The sequence below is a fragment of the Anomaloglossus baeobatrachus genome, chromosome 7, assembly GCF_048569485.1.
Source record: "Anomaloglossus baeobatrachus isolate aAnoBae1 chromosome 7, aAnoBae1.hap1, whole genome shotgun sequence".
In the NCBI taxonomy this organism is placed as follows: domain Eukaryota; kingdom Metazoa; phylum Chordata; class Amphibia; order Anura; family Aromobatidae; genus Anomaloglossus; species Anomaloglossus baeobatrachus.
The window spans coordinates 4,891,752-4,905,684 of record NC_134359.1 but is presented as its reverse complement, the minus strand read 5'-3'; the positions used below and the strand labels follow the sequence as shown (position 1 = coordinate 4,905,684).

At 58.9% G+C, this 13,933-nt stretch overlaps 1 protein-coding gene across 1 annotated transcript in view; it reads right to left on the bottom strand.

Annotated features, from left to right (window-relative positions):
• The window catches only part of STEAP3 (STEAP3 metalloreductase), a 95,955-nt gene extending 84,328 nt beyond the window's left edge, over nucleotides 1–11,627 (bottom strand). The window contains exon 1 of the mRNA XM_075316974.1: nucleotides 11,591–11,627. The gene's annotated coding sequence lies outside the window, so the exon portion shown is untranslated. The remainder of the gene's footprint in view (nucleotides 1–11,590) is intronic.
• Between the last annotated feature and the right edge of the window lie 2,306 nt (nucleotides 11,628–13,933).

Sequence of the window (13,933 nt, the reverse complement as noted above, 5' to 3'; positions counted from 1 at the left end):
AGATGATGGGGTATATGACCAGGATGATGGGGTATATGACCAGGATGATGGGGTATATGACCAGGATGATGGGGTATATCAGCAGATGATGGGGGTATATCAGCAGATGATGGGGGTATATCAGCAGATGATGGGGGTATATCAGCAGATGATGGGGGTATATCAGCAGATGATGGGGGTATATCAGCAAATGATGGGGGTATATCAGCAAATGATGGGGGTATATCAGCAAATGATGGGGGTATATGAGCAGAATGATGGGGGTATATGAGCAGAATGATGGGGGTAAATGAGCAGAATGATGGGGGTATATGAGCAGAATGATGGGGTATATGAGCAGAATGATGGGGGTATATGAGCAGAATGATGGGGGTATATGAGCAGAATGATGGGGGTATATGAGCAGAATGATGGGGGTATATGAGCAGAATGATGGGGTATATGAGCAGGATGATGGGGGTATATGAGCAGAATGATGGGGGTATATGAGCAGAATGATGGGGGTATATGAGCAGAATGATGGGGGTATATGAGCAGAATGATGGGGTATATGAGCAGGATGATGGGGGTATATGAGCAGAATTATGGGGGTATATGAGCAGAATTATGGGGGTATATGAGCAGATGATGAGGGTATATGAGCAGGATGATGGGGGTATATGAGCAGGATGATGGGGGTATATGAGCAGGATGATGGGGGTATATGAGCAGGATGATGGGGGTATATGAGCAGGATGATGGGGGTATATGAGCAGGATGATGGGGGTATATGAGCAGGATGATGGGGGTATATGAGCAGGATGATGGGGGTATATGAGCAGGATGATGGCATATATGAGCAGGATGATGGCATATATAGCAGGATGGAAGCACATACCAGGATGGCAGTATATAGCAAGATGGGGCTATACCAGGATGAGGGACATAAATATATACACAAGGCAGGAGGATCATTACCAGGATGGGGTACCTTAGTAGAGAATTTGGGGACATTACCCCCATAATAGTGTCAGCAGCAAATCCTCGCCCCATAACAGTGTGTCATGACCACATTTTTGCTTAAAATTTTATTTTCCTTCTCTAAAACCAGGGTGCGTTTTATAGTCCGAAAAATACGGTATTTACCCGATGTGTACTCTGGCTACGTGTGCAGGGAGCCGGCACTGGCAGCCTGAGAGCGGCGGACACAAGTAACTAAGGTAAATATCGGGTAACCAAGCACAACGTTTCGCTTGGTTACCCGATATTTACCTTGGTTACCAGCATCTGCAGCTTCCAGACGCCGGCTCCTGCTGCCTGCACATTCAGGATTGTTGCTCTCTCGCTGTCACACACAGTGATGTGCGCTTCACAGCGGGAGAGCAACGTCCAAAAAATGACCCAGCGCTGTGTGTAACGAGCAGCGATCTCACAGCAGGGGCCAGATCACTGCTCAGTGTCACACACAGCGAGATCGCTGATGAGGTCACTGCTGCGTCACCAAAACCGTGACTCAGCAGCGATCTCGCTATGTGAGAAGTGCCCCTAAGTCGCGCCTGCCAATCTACTACAGGGTTATGTTATATCAACCAGGGTAAACCCAGCACAATGGGAGTGGGAAGACCTTCCAACATCTAGCATGAAATCCACTCATGATGCCCGGATCCCATTGTCAAATACCATGTACCATCTGAGACAAATGTCTTAGAGCAAGTGGTGCCGAGTCAATGGCAAAAACGGAAATGGGGTTATTTACGGTACTGAAAGGCAAACCATGCTATTTAGCGAAAAGGGGATCCACCAAACAAAGCCCGGCACCAATATCCACAAAAACATCAACTTGAATAGTTTTGCTCTCCAGCGCCACCTCGACAGGCAGGAAAAACGGGAACTACAGGTAAAAGAAAGAGACATAACCTGATTCACTGCTTCCACCCACCAACTGTATCATGAGACTCAGGCACCCCAGGACGTTTAGGAATAAGGGGGGAAAGCTCCAACAAAATGACCGGGTTTAACGCAAAAAACCCACGCTCCTGTCATTTTGTGGACGACAGAAGAGGCACGGGAAGTGGTGGCTCCAGCAAGCTGCATGGGTTCATCTGCCACAATCCCCCAGCCCTCACCCCCGGATTGCCTTTCACCTGTAGACATGTCACCTGGAAAAAAGTTCTACCCTTTCTAGCCTCTAGAGAAGTAGGAATAGGATGCACCGTGAGAGCATTTTTGTTTATCACACAGACCATGACAAGCTAGCGTGTGTTCCTGCCCTCATCTGTTGTGCGTCATGGGTAAATCGCTGCCCGTGGTGCACAACATCGCTCGGACCAATCACACATACTTACCTGCATACCGATGTCGCTGTGACTGGCGAACTGTCTCCTTTCTAAGGGGGCGGTTCGTGCGGCGTCACACCGACGTCTCTAAGCGGCCGCCCAATAGAAGCGGAGGGGCGGAGATGAGCGGGACGTAACATCCCGCCCACCTCCTTCCCTCCTCATTGCGGGCGGCTGCAGGTAAGGTGAGGTTCTTCGTTCCGGCGGTGTCACACATGTGTGCTGCCGCAGGAACGACGAACTACATCGTACCTGTAGCAGCAACGATATTTGGGAACTGGACAGCGTGTCAACGATAAGGTGAGTATTTTTGCTCGTTAGCGGTTGCTCGTACGTGTCACACGCAACAACATCGCTAACTAGGCCGGATGTGCGTCACGAATTCCGTGACCCCAACGACATCGCCTTAGCGATGTCACTGCGTGTAAAGCGGCCTTTAGTGACAGATCCAAATTCAGAACAATAGGCTTCAGCTGAGCGATCTCCCTGCCGCAGCCGACGTAGTCTAGACTCCGCTAACGAGACTCGGTCAGGGCCATCATAGATAAGGACCAAAGCTTCGAAGAAGCCCTCGACTGACTGAAGACAAGCATCGTCTTCCGACAATGAAAATGCTCATGACTGAGGATCCCTTGCAGGAGGGATATAATGATGCCGACCCGCTGCTGAGCTGCTCCAGAAGAGTGAGGTGTACTTTGCACTCTGCGACATCGCTACGTGTGACACCTCGGGAACGGCGAACAACAGCGTACCTGCGTCCTCCGGCAACGAGGTGGGCGTGACTTTCATACGGCTGTTCTCCACCCCTCTGCTTCTATTGGTCGCTTGCAGTGTGACGCCGCACCAACCGCCCCCTTATAAAAGAGGCAGTTCACCGGCCACAGTGACGTCGCTAGGCAGGTATGTGTCACGGGGACTAACGATATTGTGCGCCACGGGCAGCGATTTGCCCGTGACGCACAAACGACGGGGACGGGTACTTTCACGAGCGACATCGCAAGCGATGTCGCTGTGTGTAAAGCAGCCTTACGACTAAATCCCACCACCCATCAATCCACGGAAGGAAAAACAAACACAAAAATAAGCAGCAAAAGGGGAAAAGGAAAAACAACAACTTATCTTGAGAGGGAATCTTGATAATATACAGCAACAGTGGTCTGAAGCCACATGCACTCCAGAGCAAGCAACTTCTCCAAGTGAAGAGTATAACCCGCACTGGAGGAGTGCGAGGCCCCACGTTATAAAGGTCCTTAATTACCAGCTGAGGAAAGGCTCCTCCAACCTGGCAATGAAACCGAAAAAACCCTAAATCAAGCCCTTAAAGGGACAGCAACCATTAACGTCTGGACGATCACCGGGCCCTTCTACACCTGGTCGCAGCAACAGCACCTTAAGGTCCAGACACATCCAGGACACAGGTCAGTAGTTCCGGTGCACGGAACTTATTTACAGGGCACGGGTCGGTAGTTCCGGTGTACAGGTCTTATTTACAGGGCACGGGTCGGTAGTTCCAGTGTACGGGTCTTATTTACAGGGCACGGGTCGGTAGTTCCGGTGTACGGGTCTTATTTACAGGGCACGGGTCGGTAGTTCCAGTGTACGGGTCTTATTTACAGGGCACTGGTCGGTAGTTCCGGTGTACGGGTCTTATTTACAGGGCACGGGTCGGTAGTTCCGGTGTACGGGTCTTATTTACAGGGCACGGGTCGGTAGTTCCGGTGTACAGGTCTTATTTACAGGGCACGGGTCGGTAGTTCCGGTGTACGGGTCTTATTTACAGGGCACGGGTCGGTAGTTCCAGTGTACGGGTCTTATTTACAGGGCACGGGTCGGTAGTTCCGGTGTACGGGTCTTATTTACAGGGCACGGGTCGGTAGTTCCAGTGTACGGGTCTTATTTACAGGGCACGGGTCGGTAGTTCCAGTGTACGGGTCTTATTTACAGGGCACTGGTCGGTAGTTCCGGTGTACGGGTCTTATTTACAGGGCACGGGTCGGTAGTTCCAGTGTACGGGTCTTATTTACAGGGCACTGGTCGGTAGTTCCGGTGTACGGGTCTTATTTACAGGGCACGGGTCGGTAGTTCCAGTGTACGGGTCTTATTTACAGGGCACTGGTCGGTAGTTCCGGTGTACGGGTCTTATTTACAGGGCACGGGTCGGTAGTTCCAGTGTACGGGTCTTATTTACAGGGCACGGGTCGGTAGTTCAAGTGTACGGGTCTTATTTACAGGGCACGGGTCGGTAGTTCCAGTGTACGGGTCTTATTTACAGGGCACGGGTCGGTAGTTCCAGTGTACGGGTCTTATTTACAGGGCACGGGTCGGTAGTTCCAGTGTACGGGTCTTATTTACAGGGCACGGGTCGGTAGTTCCGGTGTACAGGTCTTATTTACAGGGCACGGGTCGGTAGTTCCAGTGTACGGGTCTTATTTACAGGGTACTGGTCGGTAGTTCCGGTGTACGGGTCTTATTTACAGGGCACTGGTCGATAGTTCCGGTGTACGGGTCTTATTTACAGGGCACGGGTCGGTAGTTCCGGTGTACAGGTCTTATTTACAGGGCACGGGTCGGTAGTTCCAGTGTACGGGTCTTATTTACAGGGCACTGGTCGGTAGTTCCGGTGTACGGGTCTTATTTACAGGGCACGGGTCGGTAGTTCCAGTGTACGGGTCTTATTTACAGGGCACGGGTCGGTAGTTCCGGTGTACAGGTCTTATTTACAGGGCACGGGTCGGTAGTTCCAGTGTACGGGTCTTATTTACAGGGCACTGGTCGGTAGTTCCGGTGTACGGGTCTTATTTACAGGGCACGGGTCGGTAGTTCCAGTGTACGGGTCTTATTTACAGGGCACGGGTCGGTAGTTCCGGTGTACGGGTCTTATTTACAGGGCACGGGTCGGTAGTTCCGGTGTACGGGTCTTATTTACAGGGCACTGGTCGATAGTTCCGGTGTACGGGTCTTATTTACAGGGCACGGGTCGGTAGTTCCGGTGTACGGGTCTTATTTACAGGGCACGGGTCGGTAGTTCCGGTGTACGGGTCTTATTTACAGGGCACGGGTCGGTAGTTCCGGTGTACGGGTCTTATTTACAGGGCAAGGGTCGGTAGTTCTAATGTTGGGGTCTCTTAGTTATCAGTAACGGCTAAATCCCAGTGGACAGAGGAACCGCTGCTGATGTCGTGGCCATGTGAGCCAAATGGGAGGGGCCTCTATCAACATAGCTGAGAGAACCAGATGGGGGGGCTGGGGAAAGGCCACCAGATGGGGGGGGTGCGGGGGAGGCCTGGGGGTGAGACCACCAGATGGAGGGGTTCAGGGGGCTTCGGGGAGAGACCACCAGATGGGGGGTGCGGGGGAGGCCTGGGGGTGACACCACCCGATGGGGGGGTGCAGGAGGGTCTGGGGGTGAGACCACCAGATGCAGGGTTGCGGGGGAGGCCTGGGGTGAGACCACCAGATGGAGGGGTGCGGGGGGATCTGGGGGTGAGACCACCAGATGGAGGGGTGCGGGGGAGGCCTGGGGTGAGACCACCAGATGGAGGGGTGTGGGGGGACCTAGGGGTTAATCCACCAGATGGAGGGGTGCAGGGGGGCCTGGGGGTTAATCCACCAGATGGAGGGGGTGCAGGGGGGCCTGGGGGTTAATCCACCAGATGGAGGGGGTGCAGGGGGGCCTGGGGTGAGACCACCAGATGGAGGGTGCTGGGGAGGCCTGGGGTGAGACCACCAGATGGAGAGGTGCGGGGGGAGGCCTGGGGTGAGACCACCAGATGGAGGGGGTGAGGGGGGGAGGCCTGGGGTGAGACCACCAGATGGAGGGGGTGAGAGGGGGAGGCCTGGGGTGAGACCACCAGATGGAGGGGTGAGAGGGGGAGGCCTGGGGTGAGACCACCAGATGGGGAGGGGTGAGAGGGGGAGGCCTGGGGTGAGACCCAGATGGAGGGGTGAGGGGGGAGGCCTGGGGTGAGACCACCAGATGGAGGGGTGAGGGGGGGAGGCCTGGGGGTGAGACCACCAGATGGAGGGGTGAGGGGAGGCCTGGGGTGAGACCACCAGATGGAGGGGTGAGAGGGGGAGGCCTGGGGTGAGACCACCAGATGGAGGGGTGAGGGGGGGCCGGGGGGTGACACCACCAGATGGAGGGGTGCGGGGGGGAGGCCTGGGGTGAGACCACCAGATGGAGAGGTGCGGGGGAGGCCTGGGGTGAGACCACCAGATGGAGGGGTGCTGGGGAGGCCTGGGGTGAGACCACCAGATGGAGAGGTGCGGGGGAGGCCTGGGTGAGACCACCAGATGGAGGGGTGAGGGGGGGAGGCCTGGGGTGAGACCACCAGATGGAGGGGTGAGAGGGGGAGGCCTGGGGTGAGACCACCAGATGGAGGGGTGAGAGGGGGAGGCCTGGGGTGAGACCACCAGATGGAGGGGTGAGAGGGGGAGGCCTGGGGTGAGACTACCAGATGGAGGGGTGAGGGGGGGAGGCCTGGGGTGAGACCACCAGATGGAGGGGTGAGGGGGGGAGGCCTGGGGTGAGACCACCAGATGGAGGGGTGAGGGGAGGCCTGGGGTGAGACCACCAGATGGAGGGGTGAGAGGGGGAGGCCTGGGGTGAGACCACCAGATGGAGGGGTGAGGGGGGGCCGGGGGGTGACACCACCAGATGGAGGGGTGCGGGGGGGAGGCCTGGGGTGAGACCACCAGATGGAGAGGTGCGGGGGAGGCCTGGGGTGAGACCACCAGATGGAGGGGTGCTGGGGAGGCCTGGGGTGAGACCACCAGATGGAGAGGTGCGGGGGAGGCCTGGGGTGAGACCACCAGATGGAGGGGTGAGGGGGGGGGGGGGGAGGCCTGGGGTGAGACCACCAGATGGAGGGGTGAGGGGGGGGAGGCCTGGGGTGAGACCACCAGATGGAGGGGTGTGGGGGGACCTAGGGGTTAATCCACCAGATGGAGGGGTGCAGGGGGGCCTGGGGGTTAATCCACCAGATGGAGGGGGTGCAGGGGGGCCTGGGGGTTAATCCACCAGATGGAGGGGGTGCAGGGGGGTCTGGGGGTGAGACCACCAGATGGAGGGGTGCGGGGGGCCTGGGGGTGAGACCACCAGATGGAGGGGTGCGGGGGAGGCCTGGGGGTGAGACTACCAGATGGAGGGGTGCGGGCGGGGCCTGGGGGTGAGACCACCAGGTGGAGGGGTGCGGGCGGGGCCTGGGGGTGAGACCACCAGATGGAGGGGTGAGGGGGGGCCGGGGGGTGACACCACCAGATGGAGGGGTGCGGGGGGGAGGCCTGGGGTGAGACCACCAGATGGAGAGGTGCGGGGGAGGCCTGGGGTGAGACCACCAGATGGAGGGGTGCTGGGGAGGCCTGGGGTGAGACCACCAGATGGAGAGGTGCGGGGGAGGCCTGGGGTGAGACCACCAGATGGAGGGGTGAGGGGGGGGGAGGCCTGGGGTGAGACCACCAGATGGAGGGGTGAGGGGGGGGAGGCCTGGGGTGAGACCACCAGATGGAGGGGTGAGGGGGGGAGGCCTGGGGTGAGACCACCAGATGGAGAGGTGCGGGGGAGGCCTGGGGTGAGACCACCAGATGGAGGGGTGCTGGGGAGGCCTGGGGTGAGACCACCAGATGGAGAGGTGCGGGGGAGGCCTGGGGTGAGACCACCAGATGGAGGGGTGAGGGGGGGAGGCCTGGGGTGAGACCACCAGATGGAGGGGTGAGAGGGGGAGGCCTGGGGTGAGACCACCAGATGGAGGGGTGAGAGGGGGAGGCCTGGGGTGAGACCACCAGATGGAGGGGTGAGAGGGGGAGGCCTGGGGTGAGACCACCAGATGGAGGGGTGAGGGGGGGAGGCCTGGGGTGAGACCACCAGATGGAGGGGTGAGGGGGGGGAGGCCTGGGGTGAGACCACCAGATGGAGGGGTGAGGGGGGGAGGCCTGGGGTGAGACCACCAGATGGAGGGGTGAGGGGAGGCCTGGGGTGAGACCACCAGATGGAGGGGTGAGAGGGGGAGGCCTGGGGTGAGACCACCAGATGGAGGGGTGAGGCCTGGGGTGAGACCACCAGATGGAGGGGTGAGGGGGGGGGGGGAGGCCTGGGGTGAGACCACCAGATGGAGGGGTGAGGGGGGAGGCCTGGGGTGAGACCACCAGATGGAGGGGTGAGGGGGGGAGGCCTGGGGTGAGACCACCAGATGGAGGGGTGAAGGGGGGAGGCCTGGGGTGAGACCACCAGATGGAGGGGTGAGGGGGGGAGGCCTGGGGTGAGACCACCAGATGGAGGGGTGAGGGGGGGAGGCCTGGGGTGAGACCACCAGATGGAGGGGTGAGGGGGGGAGGCCTGGGGTGAGACCACCAGATGGAGGGGTGAGGGGGGGAGGCCTGAGGTGAGACCACCAGATGGAGGGGTGAGGGGGGGAGGCCTGGGGTGAGACCACCAGATGAAGGGGTGCGGGGGAGGCCTGGGGTGAGACCACCAGATGAAGGGGTGAGGGGGGGAGGCCTGGGGTGAGACCACCAGATGGAGGGGTGCTGGGGAGGCCTGGGGTAAGACCACCAGATGGAGGGGTGAGAGGGGGAGGCCTGGGGTGAGACCACCAGATGGAGGGGTGAGAGGGGGAGGCCTGGGGTGAGACCACCAGATGGAGGGGTGAGAGGGGGAGGCCTGGGGTGAGACCACCAGATGGAGGGGTGAGAGGGGGAGGCCTGGGGTGAGACCACCAAATGGAGGGGTGAGAGGGGGAGGCCTGGGGTGAGACCACCAGATGGAGGGGTGAGGGGGGGAGGCCTGGGGTGAGACCACCAGATGGAGGGGTGAGGCCTGGGGTGAGACCACCAGATGGAGGGGTGAGGGGGGGGAGGCCTGGGGTGAGACCACCAGATGGAGGGGTGAGGGGGGGAGGCCTGGGGTGAGACCACCAGATGAAGGGGTGCGGGGGAGGCCTGGGGTGAGACCACCAGATGAAGGGGTGAGGGGGGGAGGCCTGGGGTGAGACCACCAGATGGAGGGGTGCTGGGGAGGCCTGGGGTAAGACCACCAGATGGAGGGGTGAGAGGGGGAGGCCTGGGGTGAGACCACCAGATGGAGGGGTGCTGGGGAGGCCTGGGGTAAGACCACCAGATGGAGGGGTGAGGGGGGGAGGCCTGGGGTGAGACCACCAGATGGAGGGGTGAGAGGGGGAGGCCTGGGGTGAGACCACCAGATGGAGGGGTGAGAGGGGGAGGCCTGGGGTGAGACCACCAGATGGAGGGGTGAGGGGGGGAGGCCTGGGGTGAGACCACCAGATGGAGGGGTGCTGGGGAGGCCTGGGGTAAGACCACCAGATGGAGGGGTGAGAGGGGGAGGCCTGGGGTGAGACCACCAGATGGAGGGGTGCTGGGGAGGCCTGGGGTAAGACCACCAGATGGAGGGGTGAGGGGGGGAGGCCTGGGGTGAGACCACCAGATGGAGGGGTGAGAGGGGGAGGCCTGGGGTGAGACCACCAGATGGAGGGGTGAGAGGGGGAGGCCTGGGGTGAGACCACCAGATGGAGGGGTGAGGGGAGGGGGGCCTGGGGTGAGACCACCAGATGGAGGGGTGAGGGGAGGAGGCCTGGGGTGAGACCACCAGATGGAGGGGTGAGGGGAGGAGGCCTGGGGTGAGACCACCAGATGGAGGGGTGAGGGGAGGCCTGGGGTGAGACCACCAGATGGAGGGGTGAGGGGGTGAGGCCTGGGGTGAGACCACCAGATGGAGGGGTGAGGGGGGGAGGCCTGGGGTGAGACCACCAGATGGAGGGGTGAGGGGAGGGGGGCCTGGGGTGAGACCACCAGATGGAGGGGTGAGGGGGGGAGGCCTGGGGTGAGACCACCAGATGGAGGGGTGAGGGGAGGGGGGCCTGGGGTGAGACCACCAGATGGAGGGGTGAGGGGGGGGGGCCTGGGGTGAGACCACCAGATGGAGAGGTGCGGGGGAGGCCTGGGGTGAGACCACCAGATGGAGGGGTGAGGTGGGGGGGCCTGGGGTGAGACCACCAGATGGAGGGGTGAGGGGGGGGGGGGGGGGCCTGGGGTGAGACCACCAGATGGAGGGGTGAGGGGGGGGGGGGGGGGGCCTGGGGTGAGACCACCAGATGGAGGGGTGAGGGGGGGAGGCCTGGGGTGAGACCACCAGATGGAGGGGTGAGGGGGGGGGGCCTGGGGTGAGACCACCAGATGGAGGGGTGAGGGGGGGGGGCCTGGGGTGAGACCACCAGATGGAGGGGTGAGGGGGGGGGGCCTGGGGTGAGACCACCAGATGGAGGGGTGAGAGGAGGGGGGCCTGGGGTGAGACCACCAGATGGAGGGGTGAGGGGGGGAGGCCTGGGGTGAGACCACCAGATGGAGAGGTGCGGGGGAGGCCTGGGGTGAGACCACCAGATGGAGGGGTGAGGGGGGGGGGCCTGGGGTGAGACCACCAGATGGAGGGGTGAGAGGAGGGGGGCCTGGGGTGAGACCACCAGATGGAGGGGTGAGAGGGGGGGGCCTGGGGTGAGACCACCAGATGGAGGGGTGAGGGGGGGGGGGCCTGGGGTGAGACCACCAGATGGAGGGGTGAGGGGGGGAGGCCTGGGGTGAGACCACCAGATGGAGGGGTGAGGGGGGGGGGCCTGGGGTGAGACCACCAGATGGAGGGGTGAGGGGGGGGGGCCTGGGGTGAGACCACCAGATGGAGGGGTGAGGGGGGGGGGCCTGGGGTGAGACCACCAGATGGAGGGGTGAGAGGAGGGGGGCCTGGGGTGAGACCACCAGATGGAGGGGTGAGGGGGGGAGGCCTGGGGTGAGACCACCAGATGGAGAGGTGCGGGGGAGGCCTGGGGTGAGACCACCAGATGGAGGGGTGAGGGGGGGGGGCCTGGGGTGAGACCACCAGATGGAGGGGTGAGAGGAGGGGGGCCTGGGGTGAGACCACCAGATGGAGGGGTGAGAGGGGGGGGCCTGGGGTGAGACCACCAGATGGAGGGGTGAGGGGGGGGGGGCCTGGGGTGAGACCACCAGATGGAGGGGTGAGGGGGGGGGGGCCTGGGGTGAGACCACCAGATGGAGGGGTGAGGGGGGGGGAGGCCTGGGGTGAGACCACCAGATGGAGGCATTCCTATAGTGGACAAAAGGAAACATCGCCACGCCCACTGTCTTTCCCGCCACTGGGATTTACACAGGGGCTCCCGTTCATGTCACGAGTCGGGATAATGAGGTGCGGGTCACGTGTGGGGGGCGGGGTTCTCCAGTGTCACGTGACTGCTCCCCTGATTCTCGGATCTCACCTGCGCCCTCACCGCGAACCGAAAGCGAAAGAGGAACTAGAAGCGGCCGGAACCGGAACAGCGTCCACCGCGGGCTGTGTACAGCTCCCGACCTGCTATACGGGCATTACACCCCTCATGTCCTGACATATATCGCCCTCATACACAGGTATTATACTATATCCCTCTTACAGTGTAAACTTTTAGTTTCCTTACGCTCTGTATACAGACACATCTGCAGGTTTTCCTCCGCTCTCTATACAGACACATCTGCAGGTTTCCCCTCCGCTCTCTATACAGACACATCTGCAGGTTTCCCCTCCGCTCTCTCTATACAGACACATCTGCAGGTTTCCCCTCCGCTCTCTCTATACAGACACATCTGCAGGTTTTCCTCCGCTCTCTATACAGACACATCTGCAGGTTTCCCCTCCGCTCTCTCTATACAGACACATCTGCAGGTTTTCCTCCGCTCTCTATACAGACACATCTGCAGGTTTTCCTCCGCTCTCTATACAGACACATCTGCAGGTTTTCCTCCGCTCTCTATACAGACACATCTGCAGGTTTTTCCCTCTGCTCTCTATACAGACACATCTGCAGGTTTTTCCCTCCGCTCTCTATACAGACACATCTGCAGGTTTCCCTCCGCTCTCTATACAGACACATCTGCAGGTTTCCCCTCCGCTCTCTCTATACAGACACATCTGCAGGTTTTCCTCCGCTCTCTATACAGACACATCTGCAGGTTTCCCCTCCGCTCTCTCTATACAGACACATCTGCAGGTTTTTCCCCTCCGCTCTCTCTATACAGACACATCTGCAGGTTTCCCCTCCGCTCTCTATACAGACACATCTGCAGGTTTTCCCTCCGCTCTCTATACAGACACATCTGCAGGTTTTCCCTCCGCTCTCTATACAGACACATCTGCAGGTTTTTCCCTCCGCTCTCTATACAGACACATCTGCAGGTTTTTCCCTCCGCTCTCTATACAGACACATCTGCAGGTTTTTCCCTCCGCTCTCTATACAGACACATCTGCAGGTTTTTCCCTCCGCTCTCTATACAGACACATCTGCAGGTTTTTCCCTCCGCTCTCTATACAGACACATTTGCAGGTTTTTCCCTCCGCTCTCTATACAGACACATCTGCAGGTTTTTCCCTCTGCTCTCTATACAGACACATCTGCAGGTTTTTCCCTCCGCTCTCTATACAAACACATCTGCAGGTTTTTCCCTCCGCTCTCTATACAGACACATTTGCAGGTTTTTCCCTCCGCTCTCTATACAGACACATCTGCAGGTTTTTCCCTCTGCTCTCTATACAGACACATCTGCAGGTTTTTCCCTCCGCTCTCTATACAGACACATCTGCAGGTTTTCCCTCCCTCTCTATACAGACACATCTGCAGGTTTCCCCTCCGCTCTCTATACAGACACATCTGCAGGTTTTTCCCTCCGCTCTCTATACAGACACATCTGCAGGTTTTTCCCTCCGCTCTCTATACAGACACATCTGCAGGTTTTTCCCTCCGCTCTCTATACAGACACATCTGCAGGTTTTTCCCTCCGCTCTCTATACAGACACATCTGCAGGTTTTTCCCTCCGCTCTCTATACAGACACATTTGCAGGTTTTTCCCTCCCTCTCTATACAGACACATCTGCAGGTTTTTCCCTCCGCATTCTATACAGACACATCTGCAGTTTTTTCCCCTCCGCGCGCTCTATACAAACACATCTGCAGGTTTTTCCTCTCCGCGCTCTATACAGACACATCTGCAGGGTTTCCCCTCCTCTCTCTATACAGACACCTCTGCAGGTTTTTCCCTCCACTCTATACAGACACATCTGCAGGTTTTTCCCTCCACTCTATACAGACACATCTGCAGGTTTTTCCCTCCACTCTCTATAAAGACTAATCTGCAGGTTTTTCCCTCTGCTCTATACAGACACATCTGCAGGTTTTTCCCCTCCGCTCTCTATACAGACACATCTGCAGGTTTTTCCCCTCCGCTCTCTATAAAGACACATCTGCAGGTTTTCCCTCCACTCTCTACAGACACATCTGCAGGTTTTTCCCTCTGTGCTCTCTATACAGACACATCTGCAGGTTTTTCCCTCCACTCTATACAGACACATCTGCAGGTTTTTCCCTCCACTCTCTATAAAGACTAATCTGCAGGTTTTTCCCTCTGCTCTATACAGACACATCTGCAGGTTTTTCCCCTCCGCTCTCTATACAGACACATCTGCAGGTTTTTCCCCTCCGCTCTCTATAAAGACACATCTGCAGGTTTTCCCTCCACTCTCTACAGACACATCTGCAGGTTTTTCCCTCTGTGCTCTCTATACAGACACATC